We start from the raw sequence: 8155 nt of genomic DNA, 5'->3' as shown, positions 1-8155 counted from the left end.
GTAGTGCTGCCGTTGCGAACAAGTCGAACCCCTTCTTCTACACACTCAATGTGCTAAACACGTCTCCCATTATGTCGAGCGGCTTCAGTGGTGGTGACGCCAAGCTTTGCCGTTTTTGGCAGGGCGTTCTTAAATTAAATGATTAGGAGGGCGACACGACGGGCGGCACTGCTGTGTGTTGCACTTCTGCCACCATGTAGCATGCCAGCAGGTGCGAACAATACATATGGTTTATTCCACTGCGCCGTAATATTTATACAGCTCTTGTAGTATATTTTGAAATGCCCAGTGTTTAATTGTGCGCCTATACAAACGACGGTGCACTCGCCCACAACTGCAAGCAGAGTGTCGCCCTCGTAATATGCACTGAATAGCTACGCCTTGTGTGCAGATCGTGCCTCCCCTTCTGTTCCTCGGCTTCCTGGCGAACCTGCTCTTCCACTGCGGCCTGGCGCAGCTCGCTGCCGCCAAGTTTGGTTGGCTGTCGCACAGCGTGCTCGGACTCACCTCCTGCGAGGCCGTCGTCGCCGTGGCGAACGTCTTCATCGGAATGGCGAGTCAGGCACATTTATTTGCACTGGGCGCCACTGCGCACCTCCACGCACGCACCTGTCTCAGTAGGGCCACTTTCCGGTTATGCTTTCGTGGCTTTAACGGGCGACAAATTTCGGCTTGGTTTCGATGCCCGGAGGACTAAAACGCGGCAGACACTTCTCGCAATTTCTGCTGAGCTTCTCCCGACTTTTAACTTCCTTTTAGGCGCTTGTTGAGAGGCAGGATACTGCAGAAAGCTCTTTTTCTATATATGAAAATTATGCCACAACATGGGGCCGCCATCTGCTTCAGCAGGGAAGCGGCTACCATCAAAGGATTGCATGCCAACGGCTAGTTACTACTAAGTCAATTTCCAGTTGCCGGCATTTTCATCGATCACATGTCTGTTACCATCTCGGTAGTTGCTTTTATAATATCCGTAATCGCCCGTATCTACTGTATCACTCGACTAACGGTCGCAACTTTTTTATTTTCATAGTTTTGGTGATTTTGTGGTCTTTACACGAAAGAAGCGATGTTTAGCTGAGTTTTTCAGCTATATTCCGGGAAAACTTCATTATTGTATACACTATGCGGCCTGACACTGTATCGAGCACTTAGTCAGAATACAATACAGTATAATACAAGTATTATGTATGTGGACACATCAAAGTTTTTACATTGGTATTGCTGTCATCACTGCTTGGGTCCGGCTCCTCTCCATCCTCGTAAATGAGGTCATATTACAGCGAAGCTGTATACCTATACCGCCCAAGGTAATATTCGTGTCGTCGTCAGCAAAAACTGCAGGAGTGGAAATGTACCCAATAGTATAGAAATCGTATATAACACTGGTCATAAAGATGTCGTAATATTAAAAAATAAAAAAATAAAAATAATAAAAACAACGCTGCAGCTTCGTCTTTAAGAGCGGGACGCGACAGCATGTTGCAGCGTTGCCAACGGGTTCACGGAACGCCATCGTCCGTTCGGCGCGACGCCTTGCCTGTTGGAAAATTTAAGAAAAGTAAATAACGCCTGTCACTCATATCTTGGTGGACAGCCGAACCGCGCTGTAAGGCAAGGGAAATGAAATGAAAATTAGTTTTACGGGAGGAAAATGACGCCTGTCTGGCATATCTCGGTGGACACCCGAACCGCGCCGTAAGAGAACGAATATTTCAGACGCGCGGTGCCGACACTTACAACTACGCCTTCCGGTAAACATCAAGTTTGCAGCTGCTTCGAGACCCGCCGCGGTGGCTCAGTGGTTAGGGCGCTCGGCTGCTGATCCGGAGTTCCCGGGTTCGAACCCGACCGCGGCGGCTGCGTTTCGATGGCGGCGAAATGCTAAGGCGCCCGTGTGCTGTGCGATGTCAGTGCACGTTAAAGATCTCCAGGTGGTCGAAATTATTTCGGAGGCCTTCACTACGGCACCTCTTCCTACCTTTCTTCTTTTACTCACCCCTTTATCCCTTCCCTTACGGCGCGGTTCAGGTGTCCAACAATATATGAGACAGATACTGCGCCATTTCCTTTCCCCCCAAAAGAATTATTATTATTAGCTGCTTCGAAAGGGGTTGACGTCATTCGAAGCCCTCGTGTGAAGCACAAACCGAATTATGTACGATAATGGCTCCTGCAAACAATACGCAGCCCATTCCTTCTCCCCCCCCCCTCCCCCCGTGCGTTTCCCGGGAAAGAATGCGGTGGTATTTTCGTGTCGTTGTCGTAAGCAAAAAACGCCAGGCTAAATTTTGAATGCAAACAGAATTTTTTTGATGCCACACTGCACACTGGATTCGAAGTTCCTCTATCTTTGAAATTTCTTACAACGTCTGTGGATAACGCACGTCCCGAATTAAAAAAAACTCATTGAAAGGGACACTTAAGCACCGCCTTAAGGGAATGACGTGGTAGCGTTAATGGCTTAATGCCAATATATGCGGGACTGGCCATCGTCAACTTAACATTCAAAGATCCCCTGGAGTTCTCATACCGCTCCAGGCGCAGTGATGCAACGGTTAAGCGATGCGCCACTGCCTTTCTAGGGCAGGTTCAACCACCGGTGGGGCTTGTGCAACCCAGGTTGCTCTCGCCGAACAACATATCGCGTCCAATCATTAATTTAACTGCCAACTGCCACGGGGGTCAGTTCGCTCACTATCTGGTGGGCAGGAAGTGACGACGCTATAAGGTCACATGACCTAGGCCGCCCATCTAGCTTGATTCTCCGGGGACTGATGAAGGGTGGTAATTTGGGCCTGTTGGTTCAGCAGCGCTTTTGTTTGTCTTTCTTCTGTCGTCGGCGCGTTTTTTGTGCTACATATTTTCCTCTTCTCCGGGGAGTTTTCGCTGACAACGACGCCGACGACGACGCCGGAGTTTCTGCAGAACACGAGCCTTAACGCTATCGCGTTAAAATCCTCGACCAGATGAGCTGCAGTGATACTCTTAACCATCCAGTTGGCGTATCTTCACGGTCGGCTGCTGCCTTCCCCTCCAAGTACAGGCTTCTGAAATATCCTTCAATTGCGCACAGCTGCACACCAGAGCCTGCTGAAAAAGGATACAAATTATAGCAATTGTAGTGATCTGGCAGCTCCCCAGGGAGCGTGTCGCGCAAGGAAATTTCTAAACTTGTGAAACGCAGCTGCTTCTTGGTGAATTTTACTGTGTAAGCCCTATCAGTGCCACAATGCGAAATAACCGGCGTCTGGCTGAAGCCCCGGAGAGTGAAACCTCTTCCCTCAGGAAGCCCCAACCAATAGCCACCCTCCTCATTGTCACCCCGTAGCTAGAGAGCTGCCTGCCTATGCAGTCACTGTCACCCTCGACCAAACTACAACCACCTTCACCCCTACAAAAAATTGTCATATTTTTGAAACGTCGAGCTTGAGTAAACGCATTCATTAGAGCAAGAAATGACAGACAATTTAGCTTGGTTAGGCCAAATGCGACGTAGGGTGCGCTAGTACTAGTAGTTGTGCTTAGCTTAACTTATTAAGTTCTCCGCCTTAAGGGAATGACGCGATAGCGTTAATGGGTTAATGCTCATATATGCGTAGTTGGTCATTCTCGTCTTTACATCCATAAATCGCTGGAAGTCCTCATATTAATCCTGGCACAGTGGTGCAGCAGTTATGCGATGCGCCTTATTGGTCTTCGGACCAGTCGTTAATTGAACTCAGCCACGGTGGGCTGCTTGTGATGATGTCACAAGGACACCCGACCATGCTGAGCCACCTGCCAGCGAGGGGGCCACCTATGTTTCAGATGGGCCACCTAGGGCAGGCTGCCCACGACGCGGTGGGCACACAGAGAGATCTCACAGACAACGGCTTAGCGGCTCTAATGCTCTAATGCTCACGCAGTAGAACATCAAAGTAATCAGCGAGGGTAAATCAAACTGATTTCGCAGAACTGTCGCATCATATGTCGGTTCGTCCTGATCTTTACTGACATATAATCTGTAATAACGCACTTCTTTCTTCTTTATGCTTATGTTATCAAGCTCTTTAAAGTGATTACCGATCCTTTCAGGCCTTTCTGACCGGCATAAACGCCTTCGGGAAATTATGCACCAACAACAAACGTCTTTTAAGCACCGCTAAAACGGAAGCGTTAACCTACAACAGGAAAACCCACTATACTTTGAATTCATTTACAGCTCTTCACGTATCTTTGCTTCGTACATCTCATATTGTGGGCCTCGGGGTGATTATCGGTGGCACACTCAGGTTCTCGACTCAAGTTCGGTCTCTTGAACAACGAGCTTTTCGCCGATTTGTTGTCGTCTGTCGTGTATCGGAGAAGAGTAGTTTAGACCGTAGAGGAAACGTTCCATCTACGGTATAAATTCCCCTTCTGTCCGCAGGATAAATTATTGTGGCTTACCTACATTGCGATTTTAAAAGGCCGCAGATAAACTTGTTTGCATAGGTTCTTGTGTTGTCTCCATCACCACCGCCGACGACACGAAGTAGCGGATTTCTTGCAGACAACGCATAGCCTAATAAAGCTACCTTGCTGTCGCTATCTGAACACCGCTTTTGAACTGCCTAACGATCGGCCCATGTAGCTGCGGTGACGACATAATTTCGGTTCCCTACGTCATGCGTACTCAGCCACTGGGATTAAGAAATCGCGACTGTAGTCATGGCACTGTAGACCAATTTTTATTTTTCAGCCGGGCCACACACAGGCTTCTTTGCCGACACAGAGCCCCCTGGAGAGCTCATATGCCTTTAATGTTTTCTGCAGTGCGCTTGTCCGGCAGCATTTGACTCGCGGAAACCGTCGAAAGCATGCCTAGCAGTGTAGTGGCGGTAAGGGGAACCATGGCTCGAGATGCGGCGCTGAACTCCCAATTTTTTTTTTTTTTGCTCGCTAAAAGCAAAGAAGGTTTCAATAAAAATGGCTGAAAGAAGTTTCAATAAGACTAGTTATCAACTAAGCTACGTTTTATATTTTTACAAGGAACGCCTCTGTATGAAACTTATGGCCCAAAGTGGGCACAACGCTCTTTTTTATATGCCCGGTATTTTTTTCTGAAATATTTTGTGTAGTAATACAGCGTAATCCATTTAATGAAGTCGCACATATTATAGAGGAACACCGAAGCATATGATGTTGCCCACCAATGTCACGAAATAATAATAAAATGAAATTGCAATGATGATGTTTCTTGGGAAAAATAAATTAAAACAACACAAAAAATTTGCGCTAAATTTTTTTTTGGTGTGCGATAAAGAACCGCAATGCATATGCATTACCTCTAAAAAGTTTCCGGGAGCAAAAGTTGATTATTTTCTTTCCTTAATTTTTTTTCTGAAACCAACTTTTTCACTCCTCTGAGACACTCGAGGGGTTGTCACATGACCAGGAAACTTTTTTTCCCCCGGATTGGATTGGGTTGGAGCAAACTTTATTTGTGCCTGCAGTTGGGCGCTCGCGTGCCCCGACGAGGGCCTACGTCGTCTACGAGGTTGCCGTTACTCGGCGCGGGTCTCCGCTCGCCGTTGCCGGCTCGCTGGGTCCCTGCCTTTCGAGCGCCCCGAGGACCTGCTAGACGGCCCATAGCTGTTGGTCTTGGTCGTTGCTCTTCGCGGCTGCCGCCAGCCGCGGCGGGATTGTTCTTGATCTTGCTTCCTTTGGATTTTTGATGCAGTCCCACAAGATGTGCGTGTGATCTGCCGTCTCCCTCCGGCAGACTCTACACGTATCGGTCGGGTAGGCCTCGGGGTACATGCGATGCATCAGTACCGGGCTCGGTAGCGACCCAGTCTGGAGCTGTCTCAGTAGTACCGCCTCCGTTCGACTCAGCCTCGGGTGCGGGGTGGGAGAGTCCGGCGAGCCAGGCAGTGGGCCTTCGTGATTTCGCTGTAGTCCGTCATGCGGTCCTTGGCTCCGAACCACGTAGCACGGTGTGTTGCCGGGGCGCGGTTGGTTAGCGCTCGCACCGCTGCGTGTGCCGTCTCATTGTGGTTCTCACTACGTTCCGACGCGTCGCCCACGTGCGCCGGAAACCACTTGATTCTTACTCTTCTGTCTTGCAGTTTGGTCGCTCGTAGTACGCGCTCGGCCTCCCTGCAGACTTGGCCTTTGGCGAAGTTTCGCACCGCCCGTCTCGAGTCACTCAGCACCGTCTAGCAGTCTGCGTCGGCGATGGCCACCTCCTCCACTTGTTCCGCTCCGGCGCTTCTCACGCTCGCTGCCGTCCTCGTGGCGCCGGTCGACGCCTCTATGACGACCGCTGCGAAGGCGTTCCGTTGGTATTCGGCCGCGTCCACGTACCGCGCGTGCTCGTCGTTGGCGTGCAGGTCGATGAGAGCCTTGGCCCTTGCCGCTCTTCTTCCCTTGTTAAACTCGGGGTTCATGTTCTTGGGTATGGGGTCGATTCTGGTCTGGCGTCGGACCTCTTCAGGGACAGGGAGCTTCATCTCCGCCTCGTTCGAGTGTCCTATTCCCAGGTCGTCCAGTATCTTCCTCCCGGCTTTGGTCGTGGACAGCCGCTCCAGTTGAGAGGTCCGTTGCGCTTCGGCTATTTCTTCGAGCGTGTTGTGCCTCCCGAGTTGTAAGAGGCGGGTCGTGCTCGTGGACTCGAACAGGCCCAGCGCCGTCTTGTACGCTCTTCTGATGATTACATTGATTTTGTTGCGTTCGTGTTACAGCAATCTGTGGTAGGCTGCAACGTACGCGACGTGGCTGATGATGAAAGATTGGACGAGCCTGATTAGGCTCTCCTCTCTCATGCCAGCCTTCCGGGAAGTGACTCTTTTGAGGAGTCGCATAGCGTTGGCCGCTTTTGCCGTGAGACGGGCGATGGTTTCGCCGTTTCTTCCGTGCTTTTCGGTGACCATGCCTAGAATCCTGACATTGCTGACCTCGGGATTCACGTTGCCGGACTTGGTTACGATTCTGATTTTTTCGAATTTGCGTTGTCTGGTCTTGCCTCTGCCATTGTTGGTAGGTGGAAGTATGAGGAGCTCGGATTTGCTCGGCGAACATCTCAGTCCGGTGCCTTCCAGCTGGTCTTCTATCACGTCGACGGCGGCTTGCAGCGCGCTCTCGATGAGGGCGTCGCTGCCGCCGGTCACCCACAGTGTGATATCGTCCGCGTAAATGGTGTGCCTGACGTCTTCGATGTCCGCGAGCTTCTCGGCCACTCCGATCATTACCAGGTTGAACAGCATAGGCGAAATGACCGATCCCTGCGGTGTGCCGGTGCTCCCGAGCTTCTTCTCTTGCGTTTGTAGGTCGCCAGCTCGTAGCTCGGCGGTCCTGTCCGTGCGGAAGTCCTTGATGTAGTTGTAGGATCTTTCGCCCATGTTGAGCTTAGAGACTTGGGACAGAATCGCCGAGTGTTTCACATTATTGAAGGCGCTCTTTAGGTCGAGCCCCAGGATTGCCTTGTTGTCGCGGGCGCTGCCGCCATCGTCTATGATTTGGTATTTGAGCTGCAGCATCGCGTCCTGCGTGCTTAGGTGCTGTCTGAAGCCGATCACCGTGGCCGGGTACAGCCCTTCTCGTTCCAGGTAGTCTTGCCACCTGTTGAGCAGGACGTGCTCCAGCACCTTGCCCAAGCAGGACGAGAGCGAGATGGGCCGGAGGTTGTCCGTGTCCGGTGGCTTCCCCGGCTTGGGTACCAGGATAGTCTTGGCTGTCTTCCACTGCTTTGGTAGTGCGGCCGCTCTCCAGCACTTGTTGAAGTATTTTGCGAGGTTCTCAATCGAGCCATCGTCGAGGCTCTTGAGCGCCTTGTTCGTGACGAGGTCCGGGCCAGCTGCCGACCGGCTGTTGAGGTCGTGCATGGCCGCGCGGACCTCCTCGACGTCGATGTCACGATCGAGCTTCGCGTTGGGTAGGCCGCCGTACGGCGCGTGTTGTTCGGTGGGTGTAGTGGGCAGGTATTTGTCATTGATGCGCCTGGTGATTTCGTCGGCGCCGTGTACCGAGACCGCCCGATGTATGAGCTTGGCGAGTCTGTCCCTTTGGTGCGACTTGGTCTTGGTTTCGTCGAGCAGGTGCCGCAGCAGGTTCTACGTCTTCCCGCTATGCAACTGCCCGTCTGCCTCCTTGCAGATCTCGATCCACTGTTGCGTGCATAGCGCGCGGCAGT

The 8155-nt window shown here is 51.4% G+C and overlaps 1 pseudogene; it reads right to left on the bottom strand.

Moving 5' to 3' along the window:
• Window positions 1-5504: 5504 nt before the first annotated feature.
• On the bottom strand, window positions 5505-7502 carry LOC144122931 (uncharacterized; annotated as a pseudogene).
• Between the last annotated feature and the right edge of the window lie 653 nt (window positions 7503-8155).

This window comes from Amblyomma americanum, chromosome 3 (genome assembly GCF_052857255.1).
Source record: "Amblyomma americanum isolate KBUSLIRL-KWMA chromosome 3, ASM5285725v1, whole genome shotgun sequence".
In the NCBI taxonomy this organism is placed as follows: domain Eukaryota; kingdom Metazoa; phylum Arthropoda; class Arachnida; order Ixodida; family Ixodidae; genus Amblyomma; species Amblyomma americanum.
Note: the sequence above shows the minus strand (reverse complement) of the source record. Positions and strands in the feature narration are given on the sequence as shown.